Raw genomic sequence first — 20,908 nt, forward strand, 5'->3', positions numbered from 1 at the left:
CTTGGAATTAAACACAATTAATAGGTTAGGATGCCTAACTGGTTTAGATTACATTATAAATAATTATTTGCTTAGTTGATAACCGAACAATAACGCAACATTAGATTCGATTAATCGAGTCGCAGTAAAATTCGATTGATGTATAATCGACTAATAAACCGTCGATTTGCAACCCTGGCGTGGTGAACTCGCTGAACGAATAACTGCCATATTTTATTCAGAGCCTTTTCCCCGAGTTCCGATTCAGTTACCTCTAACCTGACAAGTCCGACAATGGCTAACCTTTTGTGAGATTTTTTTATTCGAACGCCGAGTTGACGGGTCTTGGGTCTTGAGTAGGTATTTCATTTCAAACGCTTGCCGAGCGAAAAGTTTAGTGTTACTTCCCTAAAAGTAAAACATCAAGTGACCAGACATTTGGCAGGTCTAACATTACATATACACCTAAACCTTCCTCAAGAATCACTGCATTGATAAGTGAAAACCGCATAAAAATCCGTACAGAAGTTATTGAGTTTATCGCAAAATGACACACAAACAGACACGCGGCGGGGGACTTTGTTTACAAGGTGTAGTGATTAGCGATTTTCAAAATCACCCTGCTTCCGTAGTTACCCCGAAGTATTTTATCTATACGATAATGATGAATTATTAATAATATGTGGGTACATATATTTGAGTATCAAAGAAAAAACGTATTTTCCAAGAATGACCTAGCTAAATAGAATCATTTTTCATATTCGTGAAATTAATTTCCTAGCATTGAATACCGTGAATCTTTTTGTGTATCAGCGAGTTTATAGTCAACTGCAAAAAAGAAACGGTCAAGTGCAAGTCTATTTAATTCGCGCACCGAGGGTTCCGTACAAACTGTCAATTATATTTCATGCATGCATTGCGCATGACTAAATTGCGCGACCTCTTAACACATTCAGTGCCAGCCCGAGATACGAGCATAGCCGATAACACGGGAAAAACCGTATGTAGCGAGAAGCGCTTACGAACAGTGAACTCCCCTAGGTGCCGTATTCAAACTTCAAGATATTCACAAGAGACGACACGTACTAGATTCATCCTAAATACGTCATAGTTTAGATATCAACTAGTTCTCTTTTGCAGCGCAATTCGGGCAACCAATGTCACTTTTATGTTAGATAGAGTAAGATATCTATTATGATGTGAATTGGATCTCTAAGTCATATCCTGAGGAAATCGTTCAAGAGTATCTCCAGAATCGCGCAAATATCAAATTTAACAGGTTATAGATCGTAAACATATCGTTATCGTATCTTGGTGATGTCTAAAAGATATCTAATAGATGTCTATTACAAAATCCGATTCGGGCCCTAGGGAGTCGCTGGCAGTTAATGTGTTAAGAGGGCGTAGAGGAGGGTAAATTTTCAGATTCTGTCAAATTACCCCATTTCACGCACAAACGCAGCTCACGCACACTACCTCAATTTACTGGGACAGGTCAGTGACCCCTAATGTTTTTTAAAGGTGCTGTTTCGAGTTTAGTGTTAACTACTCACCTCCTTTGAGGAATTAAAACTGTCAAACTTTCCTTTGTGAGAAGACAGAGAAAAAACACTTTTTATATATAGCTTTCCTTGTTTGTTCATGTCATGTCATAGGTATGTGACGTATTAGGTAATTATTTATTTTCGTTGTTGACTTTTGTATTAAGATAAGTACAAACGGCGACGCTCTTAACTGTCCATCGGTAGACCTTATGCCTTTTGTAATAAGGTTTACGAACTGTCAGTTAACAGTGTGGTGGTGTGCGATGGTAGGTATATGCGGTTTGTAGACATAGAGTCTGTGCGGAAAGAGAAGAGTCGTGGAATGTATGGGGCTCAATACATTCCACAACTCTTCTCTTTCCGCACAGACTCTAGACCAAATTAAAACTAGGAGTTTTATTATTAAAGATATAAGAAATCGTCTTTTTTACCTACTCGAAGTGAACTACTTATATCTAAAATTATCCCTTCATTAGTTATATATAGGTCTTGTAACATATTTTTTACAACTAAACACGCTTATTATATTTTACTTATAACTTAATTTTTAAAGCTCTATTGATAATAAGGCTTTAAAAACATCTAATAGAATGCAGGTACTACGCTTATACTTTTATAAGTCAGTAAGTGATGCTTACTTAAAACTCATCGGGAAATCAAAAAACTCATAATTACCTATATTAAAATATTTAAATTTACTATTCCATCTCATACGTTCAATAAGGCCCGGGACCGGGCCTTGTCACCTGCACTGACAGAGGGCCTTTTTAGCCCCACATAATATTAAAGAACTGTGTCCCGGATAGTATGGGTTCTGGGCCATGACCATGACGCGTCCCGAAGTAACTTATACAGGGCGTAATCGTTAAGTGTAGCCAGGCTATAATTTCGTAAATATAACAGATATCAGAAAACTTCAAATTGTTATCGAAAGTGCGTTACCCAATGAGTAAACTTACATTAAGGGGTCATCCATTAATTACGTCACACGTTTTGGGGGGGAGGGGGTCAAGAAAATGTGACATGTTGTGACATGGGGAGGGGGAGTCACAAACACTGTGACGTCACTTTAACTTCATCACTATTCATCAGTAACCGAAAATTAATTTATATTTTTTTATTCGCAGTACATTTAAATAATGAGGTTTTGGAAGTATGTAGGTAATTTTCGTTCCTAATTGGTTTTGTGTTATAAAATTATATATATTTATTATACCAAAAATATTTTTTTTTAAATAATGCCGAGTTAGTACTACCCATTTCGTTGAAAACAAAATTACCTAAAATGTGACGTCACACCAGGTGGGGAGGGAGTTTCAAAATGTGACCAAGTGTGACAAGGAGGGGGGGAGGGGTCAAAAAACCTAGAAATTAATGTGACGTAATTAATGGATGATTCCTAATAACTTTTTTAAATAAAAGCAGAAATATCCCAAACATTAACGTCAAACCTTCCCATACATTTAGTACGACGACTCACCCCTCACTGTAATAAAATAATAAAACTACCGTTTATGAAATAATAAATCTATTATTTCATAAACGGTAGTTTTATTATTTTATTACAGTTTATCATCGCAAATAATGAATCTCAAGCAGTTTTATCTCTTACGACACCAACGTTCTTTGAAGGGTGAGTCGTCGTACTAAATGTATGGGAGGGTTTGTGAGTTAATGTCTTAGAGTAGAGTTAATGTCTGGGATATTTCTGTTTTTATTTAAAAAAAGTTATTAATGTAATTTTACTAATTGGGTAACGCACTTTCGATATCAATTTGAAGTTTTCTGATATCTGTTATATTTACGGAATTATAGCCTGGCTACACTTAACGATTACACGCTGTATATCATTAGATAGTTCATAGCCTATATCTATCGAATATATCGTTCTTATGAGCGTATTTGGTGGGCATACCTTATAAGTTTCAGTACAGGAAAAAGTACATATGAGCTGTACTTTTAATTGTTAGTACAATCGGTATCAAATAGATAGTGACGGCCAAAGTGACCAAATATAGCTATAGGATCTAAATGTGAACGAATAGGGTTAGGTGAGGCATATAAGGCCCACCTTTATTTTAACTGAAATAGTTTTATAAATAATCAGGATATTATTACCAATTCAATTCAATATAGATTTCTCATTTGTTCATGTTTCTTCATATACCAAAATAGTTATAATAATATTCCGGCGCTTTTGAAAAATACACGTTTTATAAAAAAACCATACCATGTTGGTTCGGAACCGGGCCTTGTTACTTGCACTGTCAGTGTCAGTGTCTGAGTCATAGACTCATAGTACAAGTTCAAGAATAACAGAGAATATTACCGGGCCTTATTACCTTTTATCATGAATTAATTTCATCTTTAATTTAAATGGTCTAGTAAAATAAGGCCTACATGAGTCATGGAAAAACAAATTGTATTTTATTTAGAAAGTACCTATATGTTGTTCATAATCTTCAGTAAGCTGACCTCTAAGAGTCTATCTATTATAATAATTAATGTAGATTGACAGTTTACTTAGCAAATTGTACTTTTACCTTTAGGTTTTATGTCGGAAATATCTCACCCAATTTGTAATTAAATTAAAATCGGCCTACATTTGTAATTAATGATGTTTACTGATTGTTAATCTTAAATATACCTACTTAATATTATGAAGGGCACTTATATTATTTTAGCGGACCGAACGGATGTATATTATTGTGGACCACTTTTTTATTTAAATAATTAAATTGTAATTCATTTCAAAAAAGGTTATTACAATTAGGGATATAAGTAGATACCTCACCTACCTTATTACAAAGCATTACAAAAATGTCCAAAGGCCAAAGCCACGCTGATAAGACATAAGACCTTACCTATAAACGACCTCATAAATATAAACGTTCACTGAAAAAAACCAAAGGCATTTCTCATAATTTAATTTCGTTACTGAGTTATCGTTTTGCACCGAATATCAATGAAATAAAAGCACGTTGTTGTTTGATAGATACATTTATATAAACATCGTCACATGAAACCAATATAGGTACTCGTAAAACAGACCACTGCTGGTATTGGCTTTAAATATCGTTCTTTCAACTGATAATATAGCCACAAAAACTCGCTGAGACTGCAGGTCGAGTCTTGATTTCAATTTCTTGATGATATATCATTGAATTAACTTTCAGAGCTCGTGATAGCTCTTAGAATAGCAACAGAACTAGTTGAAACTAAGAATTTTATTGCTGAAATTATGTGAACAACATTGCTCCGTCTTCATAAATAAAATTTTAATAATTTATATTGCTTAGGCTAAAATGTGAAAAATTTTGTTGATAAATTGTTTATCTAGTATATTGACATTATGTCATATATGTTTTTAAAATGACGTAACATGAATACCAGCACAATGAAAATTTATTCCAATAAGAAATAACAAATCTTCAAACTTTTTTCATTTTAAGTGAATTAGGAAGAAGCTAATTACACTGATTTGGTTGTATTCATATATTTTATTAAATAATTTGTTATATTTTTTAAGTATTATGACTTGTGAATAAAAAGATATCGAAATTTTAATGACTCTAGATCTCCGTGTGACGTTATTTATTTACCCTATTTATTTTGAACACAGTTTTTCACTGGTATCATCATTCGTATACGGATATGAATTTCAAACTGTCAAACTGGGAGATCCTGGTACGCGTCCGCTTTGAACCAAGCCCAGCGGGCATCTGATTGAAAGGAGAATTTGACAGATATGGCGGATGTATGGAAATTTTACGAAAGTTTACGTTTACGATTGAATTTCTCTGTAGCCTTTAAGAGGAAAAATAGGAAAAGCCTGATTCGTTGTAGTCCAGTTATCTGGCTTTCGAAATCACTCGATTTTATAGCATGAGCATCGATTTTTTTATACAAATTTTACTAAACGCTGACACTCGTTCATCTCGTTTTAGGTACAACTTTGCATAAGTGTATTTATTATATTGTAAAATATTTCAGATTTTCAAGGGTGATTCGTTGTAAACACACTCTTTGGGATAATAATGACATTTATTATCAAGAGATGTGAACGCTAGCGACTAAACGGTGACTGCCTTTTTCGCTGATTTTGCTCGATGCAGTCTTAAGTGTAGGTATGTTGGTTTTTCAGTAATAATTATTTATCAAAGATTTTAACTATTTGATTTTTAACTTCTTCAACAGTATATAACCACGTAAAAACGTTAGCATTTTTCCAAACACATCGTAGGTCTTAATTCGAACTAGACAGCATTTAGCACATGTGCTAACCGAGTTAGAAATAAAAGCTGCCCGTACCTTTGTTAACGCCTGGCTGGGCCCGGTAAAAGGTAATAAGTCTACAACTGACGCTTTGAGGGAAAACAAAGCTTTGTGGGTTTCGCTTTGCTTTGTTATTTGTTTGTGATTTGTTTTATTTAGGTAGCTCAGTTTGTTGAGAATTTGAAAAAGTGTACTTACCTACTTTTTTGTTTGTTGGTTTAAATGAAAGAAGTTGTTTTAATGTTTGTATAAATGTCAGAAATCTTTTTTAGATATTAAACAGTAGCATTAATATAAAGATACCTACTGTCAGAAATAACGCACAGCGCAAATTATACAACCTTCAAGTTTGGAGGTTTTAAATATTGGAGGACAGGGTTTAAATATTCGAGAGCCCCATTAAGAAACGGGTAATATTAATTGAAATAAATAATATAAAACGCCAAATGCTTGAATCTAACGTAACTTAAAATACACACCTAGTAATATAAAAACTTGTAATTGTATACAGAGCAATATGTATAACTCAGGAACAAGTATTTGTGATAAACACACAAATAAATGCTCTTACCAAGATTCGAACCCAGGAGCCTCTGCTTCAAAAGCATTTACTGCTGACTTGGCTGGGAGGCCAGAAGAAAGAATACCTTACCTACGTTTTGATTGTACGTATATTGGTAAGGTACCTACATGTAAACAAAGGTCAATATTTTTATACTCCTCACATATTATGATATCATTATGAATCTTTATGGATGCTTATAGGGTCGGCAACGCGCGTGCAACTCCACTAGAGTTGCACGCGTTCTCTCATAGGCTGAAGTGCAGGCAGCTTAACATGACGCGGCCCGCACACTTGTTTGCCACCAACCTACCACCTATGGTACTTATATAAAGAAATGTTTTGCACAGAGGCATTAATTAATCACAGTAAAACCCGCTTAATAATACATATTCTGAAGGGACCATGTAAAACGCATCTGAAGCGGAAAGCATGTTAAACATGAAAATACTTAAATTATAAAAAAATTACCTACAGGGACAAATATAAAATAGCGTAGGTATTGCAAGGGAAAGAGGGATCGTAATTTAGTTTTAGCTACCTATAATATTAACAAGGTCTCGGAAAATTATACCTACAAAATATGTTGAATACAAAAATGCGCCTGAGCCATTAACGGTGTTTTTATTTCCGTGACATGACAAGGAAACATTGCAAACAATAGTTATTTGTACAACAAGAGATCAAAGTTTGATATTTCTTCAAGTGCTTATTTAGAGTCCCGTGCAAGCGAAAGATTCTATAATAGATTCACGAGCGTAGCGAGTGAATCTAATTTAGAATCTTGAGCGTAGTAAGGGATTCAAAAGCGCACGAGATGTAAATAACTCTCGTGTAGTACACAACATTTTTCACCCAAAATGCGATTTTGCTCACTGAGTGAGACAAAATGACTCAGTGAGCAAAATCGTATTTTGCTCACTGTTTTTAAGAAGCAAAGTACCCTTGTTCGAGCTGCTGAGGTGAAAAATTATTTTAATGCTCCACTCTCGTTTAAACTAAGCTACACATTTATTGTCTAAAGTCGCAACGGATTAACTCAAACTGATACCGATTTAAATAAAAAACCGGGCAAGTGCGAGTCGGACTCGCGCACGAAGGGTTCCGTACCATAATGCAAAAAAAAAAAAAAAAGCAAAAAAAAAACGGTCACCCATCCAAGTACTGACCCCTCCCGACGTTGCTTAACTTTGGTCAAAAATCACGTTTGTTGTATGGGAGCCCCATTTAAATCTTTATTTTATTCTGTTTTTAGTATTTGTTGTTATAGCGGCAACAGAAATACATCATCTGTGAAAATTTCAACTGTCTAGCTATCACGGTTCGTGAGATACAGCCTGGTGACAGACAGACGGACGGACGGACGGACGGACGGACAGCGAAGTCTTAGTAATAGGGTCCCGTTTTACCCTTTGGGTACGGAACCCTAAAAATCACAGTATTTTCTCGAAGCTAAACACCGAGACCATACATTTAAGTCTTTGCCCGTAACAGATGGATTTCATTTCGTGCCGTATCACGATCTGGCGTGTTCAGGAAATGAACGGATTTTTAGCGGCCATTTTGATTTTGTTTTCATTTTAATTCAAGTTGGGCCGCTTTGCCACGCGGTGTGTGATTAATGGGCGGCGCTAATGAGTTTTGATATTGATGTGTTTAGGTATACACTTTGTGTATGTATTGTTATGTTTATGTGTATAGTGGGTGGTGTAGCAGATAGTCGAAGGTTGGTAATGATTTAACACACTGCCGTATTCGTACTTCAAGATATTCACAAGAGACGACACGTATTAGGTCCATTCTAGATACGTTATAGTTTAGATATCAACTAGTTCTCTTTTGCAGTGTAATTCGGGCAACCAATGTCACTTTTACGTTAGATAGAGTACTTAAGATATCTCCCAACTAGCAAAATCACGCTAACAACAGTCTCTAGACTACAATTTTGTCGCTCTTATATTGATTTTATATCATCGTATAAGCCCGGGTTTGGGCACAAAGCATAAGCGTATTTATTTTAATATCGTTCTAATATCAGTCTAATTGAATGTTGTTTGCATTCACAGTAATCTTTTTCAAAACTATATTAAGCTGCTTTAGGCTAATATCGCTTTTACGTAAGTATCTTGTAAGCCTACATAGGCTTATATTGGTCGAACGTAAGTATCTTGTAAGCCTACATAGGCTTATATTGGTCGAACGTAAGTATCTTGTAAGCCTACATAGGCTTATATTGGTCGAACGTTAGAATCTTGTAAGCCTAAATAAGCTTATTTTGGTTTGAAACATTCTATTTGTGAAGTATAAATATACGGGTGAAATTAACTGCAACGTGACAAAAACAATATTAGTGTAAGTGTTTATCAAACTTTTTATGAATTATGTTTAAATATAATAACGTGCTGTTTATCATCGTCTGTTTATGTTTCAGGGTAAGTATTCACATGGGAAAATATTATTTATTGTAAAGTAGACCCTGTTTTACACTTCAAACTTTATGCGCCTACTCAAATATGGTATTTGAATATTTTTATAATTATTTTATTTCTTTATTTTGTATTGATAGTCAGCCATTGATGTAGGTGCATTTTTCAAGCGCACTATTAGAGTATTTTAAGCATTCTGAATACAAATGATGTGGCCATGTTGAATTACTTATACTAACAATAGTGTTCCCAAAAACGATTTAAGATCAAACCATCTGATATTGATCTTCTCTATTGTGATATAAGTGTCTTGATCTTATATCACTCTAATATCTTACTAAAGTGCTGCTGTTGATCTTATTATAGCTTTAGTAAGATCAGAAAAGTACGTACTTACAGTGTTCTTATGCTATGTTAATATTAGTCTTACATTCTTACAATAGCATTTAGAAATCTAATATAAAATCAAATGAACTAAGAGAATGAGGATATAAGACCAGGTACTCTCAAGTTCAATGAGACTTCGTAAATGTTGTTGTAAGAGCAAGAGGCTTATAATAGTATTATGCTATGTTGATATTAGTCTTACATTCTTATAATAGCATTTAGAAAGTCTAATATAAGATCAAATGAACTAAGAGAATGTGGATATAAGACCAGGTACTCTCAAGTTCAATGAGACTCCGTAAATGTTGTTGTAAGAGCAAGAGGCTTATAATAGTATTATGCTATGTTGATATTAGCCTTACATTCTTATAATAGCATTTAGAAAGTCTAATATAAGATCAAATGAACTTAGAGAATGTGGATATAAGACCAAGTACTCTCAAGTTCAATGAGACTTAGTAAATGTTATTGTAAGAGCGAGAGGCTCATAATAGTATTATGCCATGTTGATATTAGTCTTACATTCTTATAATAGCATTTAGAAAGTCTATTATAAGATCAAATGAACTTAGAGAATGTGGATATAAGACCAGGTACTCTCAAGTTCAATGAGACTTAGTAAATGTTATTGTAAGAGCGAGAGGCTTATAATGGTATTATAAAATGCTCTTATATACATATATAAGTCTAGGTAATAAGACTAAACTTACTAAAGTGCGTATTAGCTTGTCTAAGACTAATATAAAAGCGATGACAAGTTCAAAACAAAAATAAGAGCGCTATAAGCTCACTACTCTTATAAAGTGCGCAATCTGAGACTTTTTTGCTAGTTGGGATTAGATGTGAATTGGATCTCTAAGTCATATCCTGTGGAAATCGTTCAAGAGTACTCGTATCTCCAAAATCGCGCAAATGTCAAATTTGACAGGTTAGATCTTAAACATATCGTTATCGTATCTTGGTGATGTCTAAAAGATATATAATAGATGTCGATTTCAAAATCCGAATCGGGCCCACATTCATTGCTACTATGTGCTACGGGGCTACGGGTTACGCTAGTAACGCGTAGCCACGGTTTCGCCGTATGGAGCATGTAGTCGCTACGAATAGTGTACCCGACAGTCGGGTTCTTGGCCCTGAATGTGTTGATGGTAAAATGCCAGATTACTTTCTAAAGCCAAATATGCGTGGAAGGTATACGCTGACAAGATTATGTTTAGGTCTTCGCCTTGTTGCAGATTTTCAGTAGTACTTGTACTTTTTCTTTGTATTTTGCCACAGCTCATGGGAGCCTGGGGTCCGCTTGGCAACTAATCCCGAGAATTGGAATAGGCAGGCTAGTTTTACGAAAGCGACTACCACCTAACCTTCCAACATAGAGGGTAAACTAGACCTTATTGGGATTTATCCGGTTTCTTGTCTCAGATCATTAAAGCTTAAAATGTTAAGTTGGTTGAAGCTTATTTTTAAGTTAGGTCCTTAAATAAAAATACCTAAGCTTCATAAAATTACATTAAACAAAATTGAACCTATTTTTGAGGTGTTTTTTTTTTCACAAATACTGAATAAGTACGGCGGTACAGACAGGATACATTAAGGACATTAAGATTGGCCAGCTCTCGAATTGTTAGGCAATTTAATAAAGTACTTAGGTACAGAATTTGAGCTAGACATCTTAATTACAGTGATATCAAATAAAATTATGCTATTAATGTTCAGCTAAATGTTAGGGCCATTATTTTCGACCTCTAACTATAATAGAGGATAATTCAAACCTACATTGTGAGATCAAAATGATGGCAGTCGCCTGTGCGTCTCACTCGTGCCAATATGTACATATATTACCTATTTTTTTTTATTTTTTTTTTTATAGTTCAACATTTAGACACGTATATATCTCTAAGTAATTGTAATACTTTAGTTTGAATTGATATTGGCGGTTAGATGTTATTTATAATTTTCTGTTTTTTTGCTTGTGTGTAAATTTCATGTTGACGTGTAAAAGTGCCCTTGTGGCCTATTTCCTGAATAAATGTTGATGATATTTTGATATTTGCATCAGTCGCAATCAAAATTCAACCATTTCTATCTTAATTCGAATAAAAATGTAACGTGTCCAATTCGATTCATATTCCATTTCACTCGAGAATGCAGCTAGCTCCAGGCACGAGGAAATATAATGGAATCCCTCTCAATCCAACAGGCCAATTCGAACGTGCACCTGACGTCTAAATAATATCAGATTGAGCTTATAAACAAATTAAAAGTGGAAAAATTCAGTGACTTGGATTCCGGTTAAACGGCTGTTTAAGAAGGCGACGAGCCTTCCAGCAGTCCAAATAGCGTGGCTGCAATCCAAAATCGGTCAGTGAATGTCAAAAACGTACAATGTTTAATATTATGGAAGGCTCGTCAGTGGCCTGCTTAAGAGTCAAAAGAAGAATTCTGAAAATATCATGGACGGATAGTTAGAATAACTAACGAAAGAGTACTGCAGTTAGTAAATAAAGAGGACGAGGTTTTAAAGACAGTCAAAAAACGGAAGCTACAGTACCTTGGTCATATCATGCTAAACGAGAACTATGAACTCCTTCAACTCATTATCTAAGAAAAGATCTTAGGGAAAAGATCATCCGGACGAAGACGTAACTCATGGCTTATAAATCTCCGAACATGGTTCAAACAGAGCACACGCTCATTATTCCGCGCAGCTATGTCTAAAGTTCGTATAGCCAAAAAGAGTAGATAGTATAGAGGGGTCCTGTCATTGTCAATTTTGTAGTCACGGTACATTTACTGCCATCTATTGACACACGATTAAAACTTAAAATAAAATTGAAAATGTATAAATTAATCAAAATATGTTTACGGATAAATGATTCTTCATTTTTATTGTTCCATACTGACCCATGTTCTTTCACTGATATGTGTTAAAATTGTTAAATACCAAACGCCATCTAGCCGAGAATAGGCCAAAGGTAATGGCGCCATCTATTCGAGAATGACTTTTTCTTGGCCGCCGTCCGAGGCACGTTTTTTTCTTAGACTTTATTTATCTTATACGGAGTTATATATATCTCTGGTATAGCCCTCATGATAGCCGAACTCCGGTAGGAGATAGCACTGGAACAAGAAGACTCTTACGGTAGATGTCGCTACTTATTGCCTCCCTATGGCTCATATATACAGAGAAACACATAATAATATATATCTTACATTCTACTTCCTTCCGACATCCGATATCGGATCGGACAATGTGGAAACGCTCTAAGTCAGAGCAAAGTGACCGCGCGAATGACAGCTACCTGATGTAATTTCAATATGATACAAATGTTGTTCAGGGCTATAACTCTCTCTAATTACGCCTTCATTGGAGTAAAAGAGAAAGATCCCCGTAATTTGCGAATTTCTATTTTCGCGGTAGCCCCTCTGACATCAGATGCATGTTCGAATTGGCCTGCCAGTCAGGAATATTCGAAGCAAGCCTTCCGTGAATTTCATTTGAGCAAAAAGGACATTTTGAAACAGTATCGGAGTTATTAAATTTTTTCAGACTTTAGCCGCGTTAGATAAGTAATAAAAAGGTTGCAAAAATGCTAAAAGCGAAAATGGAGTAGCTTTTAGGAAACGGGCTTTTTAATAAGACTTTAAATTATTCGCAGTCAATTTTTAGCATGTTTTACGATAAATTTTCATCATTATCAAAAACATAATGACGTTGTGACATCATCATCACACCACCATCACATCATTACGTCATGATCACAGCTATACTTACCTTTTTTCTTGGGTTTGTCCCGGATTATTGCCACGGCTCATTGGAGCCTGGCAGGCTCGGATTTAGAGACCTTACCGGACCGGATTAACGGCCCCTAGGCACTTAGGATTTAGGGGGACCCACTTCTCCATCTCAAAATCATTGCAAGGTTGCCTGGGCCCCTAGGCCCGGGCCTAGGGCCTTGAGGATCTAGGCGAAAATCCGGCCCTGGAGCCTGGTTCGCTTGGCAACTAATCCCAAGTATTGGCTTAGGCGCTAATTTTTACGAAAGCGACTACCATCTGACCTTCTAATCCAGAGTCTAGTCTTGAAACTAGGTCTATATTGGGAATATTGGGATTATAGTCCGGTCTCCTTCCTTGTTTTCCTTCACCAAAAAGCGATAGATAGATATCAAAGGAACTATTGTACATAAGCTCCGAAAAACTCATTGGTACGAGCCGGGGAACGCGCGACCTCCGCATTGAAAGTCGCACGCTCTTACCGCTAGGCTACCAACGGTTTTTCTTTTGCTATTAAGTAATTTTACTGTTGATGAAACTTATCTTTTCCGATTTCTTTTGAACTCTATTTTATACAATATTAACTATATGTAGATATTTTATCAAAACCAATGAATAACAACGCAAAAATGAATGACATGCTTCAAAGAGCGTTAAGAACGAAGCTCTACATTTTTTTCGTTGAAGAATGTCTTTGAGCCCTCAGGAGTGCTCGAGTTCTTAAGCCTCAATGGAGAGCGGTCAAGTGGGAAAGGTAGGTTTGGAATCGTTTTACTTTTTTGTCTTCGAGTACAGTCGCCATCAAATATATCGGAGCGTCCAAGGTGCTCAAAAATATCTGAAAGAATAGAAGGTTTGGAATTTGGATGTTTGTGAAAATATCTGTTACCCCGGTTTATCTGATGGCAAAAGCAAAGAAAGAAATAACCAAACATAATAAAACTTAAAAATCTATAGATAAAAAATTTGCCCCAGATCGCCGTCAACGGGCAAGGTGCACAGAAGGCTGGCCGTATTTCCCCGCTGTATAGCGATGCTAATACGCTGGGCGAAATGATGGCCAGCCCTCTGGTCACCAAAAGTAAATGGATATTGAGATTCCGCTTAATTCACCAATTTTTATTTAAAATTTTGCAAGGATTTTTAACAAATTACCTACAATTATTCAATCTAGTCAAAAACTTAAATAGCTTAGTTAAAATATTTGGGGACACATGTAATAATATAAATATACAGTGTGGAAAGATAAGTCGGGCCCTGGAGGGAAACTACCTTAAATCCTGAAGCTGGCTCATTTTATTTTACTTAAAGGAGACATTCCTTTATTTTTATATAGAAACAAAATTGCATTCAAAAATTTTCTAAGACTCGCTTGCCTCGCCCGAGACTCGAACCGACTAAAAATTCCAAAAAATAAAAACTCGCAATTTTATTCTTCTAGTCGATACAGTTAATGTTAATGATAACATTTCTCCAAGAAACATTAGGTCTTACACTGATATATCGTATAAAATATCCATAAAATCTAATATTTAGTACACAAAATTTTTTTTGGACAAGCCAAATTGAAGAAAAAAAGAAAATACTTTGAATGCAGTTTTGTTTCTTTTTAAAAATAAAGGAATGTCACCTTTAAGTAAAATGAGCCAGCTTAAGGATTTAAGGTAGTTTCCCTCCAGGGCCCGACTTATCTTTCCACCCTGTATATTACATATGACAGTTTATAAATAAACCTGTTATTGATGAGCACCACTTCAACAATGGTGCACTTAAATTCCCGCTATAAAATGGTCATCATCATCATCATCATCATCAGCCTACTCTCGTCCACTGCTGGACATAGGCCTCTCCTATTGCACTATAAAATGGTAATATTTTGCTAATAGTCGGCGAACGAAGGCACCTGCAGCGTGGGAAGAAAGAACAAATCATTTAAGCTCTAAATATTAAAAATAAAAGCAAAATGGCTCGTTTTCCCTGATTGTTCGAATGCGGACTGCAGAGAACACCCACGTGCACAACTAAACTATAGAAAGGTCACAGTTCAATGCAATGAAAAGACAAAGCCGTGAAAATTTATGAGGTCTTTATGTTTTTGAGTACCGTCATAGAGGGTCATTCCAAGGGTTCCGTACATTACACAATTTTTTACATTATATTTTTTGATGTGAAACGTGACTGAAATGTCTTTAAAGAACCCGTAGGGGTCGGATCAAAAACCATAAATTTTAGACCCAGTAGTTTCGGAGATAAAGGGGGAGAATGGTAATTTTTTGCCTATTTTCTTAAATTATTTCTAAATTATTTATCTTCAAATTATTAAAAAAATGTATTTGAGATTCGCACAATCAACTCTTTCATTTGATATATGTACATATAACACAATATAGTTTGCAGAACCTTGTTTTTTTACTATCTCATTTAACTCCCAAAAAAGCCCCCTATATTTTAAATTCATGTATTTATGTTACATGTCCATCTTCGGGTCACAGACTTATATATGTGTACCAAATTTCAACTTGATTGGTTCATTAGTTTCGGAGAAAATAGGCTGAGACAGACGGACAGCCAGACGAACGAGTGATCCTATAAGGGTTCCGTTTTTAGGGTTCCGTATCCAAAGGGTAAAACGGGACCCTATTACTAAGACTCTGCTGTCCGTCCGTCCATCCGTCCGTCCGTCCGTCCGTCTGTCACCAGGCCGTATCTCACGAACCGTGATAGCTAGACAGTTGAAATTTTCACAGATGATGTATTTCTGTTGCCGCTATAACAACAAATACTAAAAACAGAATAAAATAAAGATTTAAATGGGGCTCCCATACAACAAACGTGATTTTTGACCAAAGTTAAGCAACGTCGGGCGGGGTCAGTACTTGGATGGGTGACCGTTTTTTTTTGCCTTTTTTTGCATTATGGTACGGAACCCTTCGTGCGCGAGTCCGACTCGCACTTGTTTAGTTTTTTTCCTTTTGAGGTAGGGAACGTAGAGAGTGCTCAATCCATACATCAGTTTTGGTACCGACTATTTTTCATAGTCAACATCTATCATCGAGGAGCGGAATTATCAGTACTGCTACTCTCAACAAACAGCTAATATTATAACCGGACTAACCGGAACTCCCTCAAAAAGGTGTATGTGAAGTCCCCAATCCGCATTGGGCTAGCGTGGGGACTATAGCCCAAGCCCTCTCGCGCATGAGAGGAGGCATGTGCGTGAGTGGGACGTATATAGGCTGAAATGATGAACCGGAACTCTATTTTCAACTCCTTCTGCTTATAACATTAGTTGAATTTAGTTGTAAATTGTTGTTTAATACAATTTTCGTGAGTCGCGACACTAGAGAATTCTAGTATCAAGTAGCGGTACTGATCTACTATGAAAATAATCATCGTTTTGGGACCAAAAAATATGGAGTGAACACTCTATGCGTACTATATATTTCTCTGTGGTACTGCAAACTGTGTTTACATTGATTTAATAAATATTTACTCTGAAAGGTTTAGTCACAGTTCCGAATCTATTCATATAAGCTGCGGCGATTAAAGTGGCGAAAGGTCAAGAGTTCATCTTTGCGAAATAGTCTAAGAGACACCCTCACAGAATATGGCTGTTTAAAAACCCTTTAACATTAAAACCATTAGTCATTTTGTATAAAACTTTAATATGAAAATAGTACCTGAGCATAAATAATTATGAGTTTGACGATTAAGGAGTATTAAAATTGCTATACCTACTTAAGTACGTAATTACATATAACATTTGCTAAATAATCCGGTACTTAAAGCTGGATTTAGGTAAATCGTTTATGCTGCGGGAAAGTGCTTAAACTAATGAATTACATTTCAAGCTGGTGCCAAAATATCTTAATTGTATGAGGCACGGCATATTTCCATCTAGCGCTTACTTGACTACGTCTAGTAACTTCTTAAAGTTGGGCTTTTTATATGCGCAGCTAAAACACGAACAAACCTAGTACAGTCGCCATCAGATATATCGGAGCGGCCAAGGTGTTCACAATATCTGAACACGCACTCTAAAGGTGGCGACTGACGTGAGCATTTGTTCGATGCGAGCGCGTTATAAGTCGAATATTCGGCACGTCAGTACAGCGAACGGAGCAGCTCGATGGCGAGCGCCGAGCGCTCGAGCGCGCTCCACCCGGCTGTCGGTTTTTTGGCGAATCCCTTTGAATGTTACATGTTACGCCCTGACAATAGAGGCGTGTTCAGATATTTGTGAGCGCTTTAGCCGCTCCGATATATCTGATGGCAACTGTATTTCTAACCGGATACAACACTAAAGGATATTCATATTCACTTTAAACTACAATGGAATCAGACCCGAGTGTTTTCATTCAATAGCGTGACGAGCTTTCGCGTTTGCGTTGTCTATTTTTGTAGGGGATTTTTAACGGCGCGCCAAGCGGGACGTTTTGGAAATTCATAATCCCATACAAAATGTCACTTAACGCGAAACGTCACGTCACGGTATCGAGTGAAGTTTACACTAGGGCACAGAATAAATAATAGTACTAGGTACAGAAGACTCACTCTCTAACAAAACGCGTCTGTTACGATCAGCACAGATATGGCCGCTAGATGGCGACAGCGCCACGCGCAGCTTATGTCCAACCCCAAAATTGGGGTCGAACGGATGTACTTTAGTTACCTGTAGCAAAGCGACGAAATCGCGGAGTGAGCCACTCCTGACTAGGGGTACAGTTTTGGGAGTAATCCTACTTTATTATGTGTCAGTTCGCCTGTTTTCTTAGAGTGACATTCCATTTCCAACTGCAGCTGCAATACTGTTCATTTTACTATGGAAACGCGTCGCTGTCATTGTCAATTTCCATAGAAAATGAACAATTGCAGCTGCAGTTGGAAATGGAATGTCACTTTTAGGGTGATATTCCACCTGTCCAATTTCTTTGTACAATTTCAGTACGTCTCACTCTCTCATTAAAGATAATGTGAGATGTAATACACATTGGACAAAGAAATTGGATAGGTGGAACACCCTTACCCTAGAAATGTGTATTTATTTCCCACTTAATCCCCATCATGGCTATCTTCTGACGACCGGTCTGGCCTAGTGGGTAGTGACCCTGCCTGCGAAGCCGATGGTCCTGGGTTCGAATCCCAGTAAGGGCATTTATTTGTATGATGATACAGATATTTGTTCCTGAGTCATGGGTGTTTTCTATGTATTTAAGTATTTGTATATTATATATATTATATCGTTGTCTGAGTACCCACAACACAAGCCTTCTTGAGCTTACTGTGGGACTTAGTCAATCTGTCTAAGAATGTCCTATAATATTTATTTATTTATTTATTCTGTAAGCTTCTTACGCGAAGTATTCTAGACTCAATTTCTGTGCACATGAACGCTACATTGCAGCCAAATTGCTCAATAAATTGTGCCTCCCCGCCGTTTCAGTAAGACCCGACACCCTCTAGGACAGACTTTTAAGAAAAATCTTGTTTACTGTGGACTACTTATAAAGTTATAATTTGCATAATTATAAGGGCCCCCCCACATCTGGCGTCTTTCGAGCGTCGGCGTCTACAATTCTATGGCCGACGTCGACGCAACGTCGACGCAGCGTCGACGCAACTGCGCAGCGACGTCATTTTCCATAGCGCTGGACCAACGCCGACAGACGCCGACGCTCGAAAGACGCCAGATGTGGGGGGCCCTAACTACGGCTGCTGCCTGTGAAGAAATTAAACGCAGGGATCGAACAAATAAAAAATTGGCATGATTCTTAGCTAATAGGCCCCATGCATGAACTATAGGGGGCAGTATAGGAGCCGTTAGATTTTAGACGCGAGGCGTAAATGTGTCGTTTATGCTTCCGATGTAGCCCACAAGATGACAGAATCTACTATGCACAAGGAAAAATACCGACGAGAACGGTAGATGGTAGCACTTGCTTTGGCAATGTACATGTGCACATATGTTTCCGATTCAGCCCACAAGATGGCAGACCCTCCAACGCGCACGGTATTGGTAAATCAATCGGTTTTTTATCACAGAAATCGTCCATTAAGAGGGTAAAAATAAAAACAGGGGTGGACCCCATGTGTCATGTGTCTGGGCGTCCCAGATACCGCTGGAGTGACGAAGCCCAAAAAGACCTGTCCGCCCTCGGAATACCCAACTGGCGTGAAGTGGCACAGAATAGGGCAGAATGGCTCTCTCTTGTGTCAGAGGCCAAGATCCTCTTTGGGTCACTGACCCAGTGATGTATGTATGTATGGACCCCATGTAATTTTCAATGAAAATAAAAAAAAATACGTGGCATTAGCTTCAGGGTTGGGCAGTATTTCAATTACATGTATTTGAAATACGTATTTGAAATACATTGTAGTATTTTGTATTTGTATTTCAAATACTACCTGGAAAAGTATTTTGTATTTGGTATTTCAAATACTGCACTCACATGTATTTTGTATTTTGTATTTCAAATACTTCAAGCTTCAAAATACATTTCTACAAAATACATTTTATTAAATTCTATGATCCTAAAATGGAACGTTTTTTTTAAAAATATAATGTACAACTTGTACGAGGGCAAATATGTACCATGCGCGAGTTATTCTGCGCGGAACTTTTCGTCAACAGCCAGGGGATAGAGTCATTACAGTAGTTTCCGTCCATGCTCTAGTTTTCGACCACTTGACAGATAGGCAAATAATATATTTCATTTTTAATTTACTATTTGCAGCAATGTAGGTTTATATTCAAATTTCGTCAAGTGGATGAAAACTAGAGCTGGACGAAAACAAGCGCAATGACCCTATACGTTTTTAGGAAAGGATATTCGTTAAACAAACTAAACGATTAGACAAAAAGAATTAAAAGTATTTTGTATTTTGTATTTGAAATACATTATTTTAAACACTGTAATTTGTATTTTGTATTTCAAATACCAGTCACCAAAGTAGTTTGTATTTGGTATTTCAAATACTTTTAAAAATGTATTTTGTAATTTGTATTTGAAATACGTGGAAGCCAGTATTTTGCCCAACCCTGATTAGCTTATTGGTAAACCAATTGTAATTTTTTCTTTATAGATTATTTTATATTTATTTATATTATATTTATTTTATTTATACATTCCAAAGTCTCTGACTGTCTGTCTGTTATTTTTTGGCACTTAAACCGATGAACGGATTTCGATGCGATTAATTATTAAGACAGTTTGAGTCATGGGAGAGGACATAGGAGAGTTTTATCACAGGAACCTGTTGTCTGTATTATGATAAGGATCCTTGCCAAATTATTAGTCACATTTTTGCAGTTTAAAAAAAAAAGATTTTTTTCTGCTTTGTCCTCCCGATTATGTACATTGAAATGTACCTACCTACATTACAATGTATGTACATAAATCGTGCAATCTAATTTGAACCTTTCATGAGCCAAATAAAGTAGCATTTCTTTTGTTTCATTGCTTTTTAAAACAAACGAAATTTGTTCCAATTAAAAAAAAATAAGTTCAAATTAAAAATTTTGTAACTTTGTACGCAGGGTCTTACGAAGTTATAGATACCAGCATAACCGATGTTTGAACCCAAGATTTTTTACCACCACCCAAGTTTACATTTTCTACCCTAAATTTCCTGAAAAATTCAATCAATCAATCAATCAATATTTTTTATTGCGAGAACATAGTTGAATTATGTACATAAGGTGATAACATTTTTAAGAGCGTCTTATGTTCTACCAGAGAAGGCATGCAATAATATTTACAATAAGTTAATAATTATAATATTTATTTATATTATTATATTTGTTATAACTCCACAAATCCAGCTACAATTCCGAATAATATTATTAAAATATGAAAAATCTCGCATATACCTACTTGCAATCTTATCAAATCACGATAACGTGTCAACTCCGTTGTCGTGATAAATCTCCTCTCGTTTCCAAGTGGTAAAACAAA

General features: G+C 36.2%; 1 protein-coding gene across 1 annotated transcript in view; it reads right to left on the reverse strand.

Moving 5' to 3' along the window:
- The window catches only part of LOC134675556 (protein boule), a 51,414-nt gene that overhangs the window by 29,255 nt on the left and 1,251 nt on the right, over positions 1-20,908 (reverse strand). The gene's annotated exons all lie outside the window — the stretch shown is intronic.

The sequence above is a fragment of the Cydia fagiglandana genome, chromosome 22 (assembly GCF_963556715.1).
Source record: "Cydia fagiglandana chromosome 22, ilCydFagi1.1, whole genome shotgun sequence".
Lineage (NCBI taxonomy): Eukaryota > Metazoa > Arthropoda > Insecta > Lepidoptera > Tortricidae > Cydia > Cydia fagiglandana.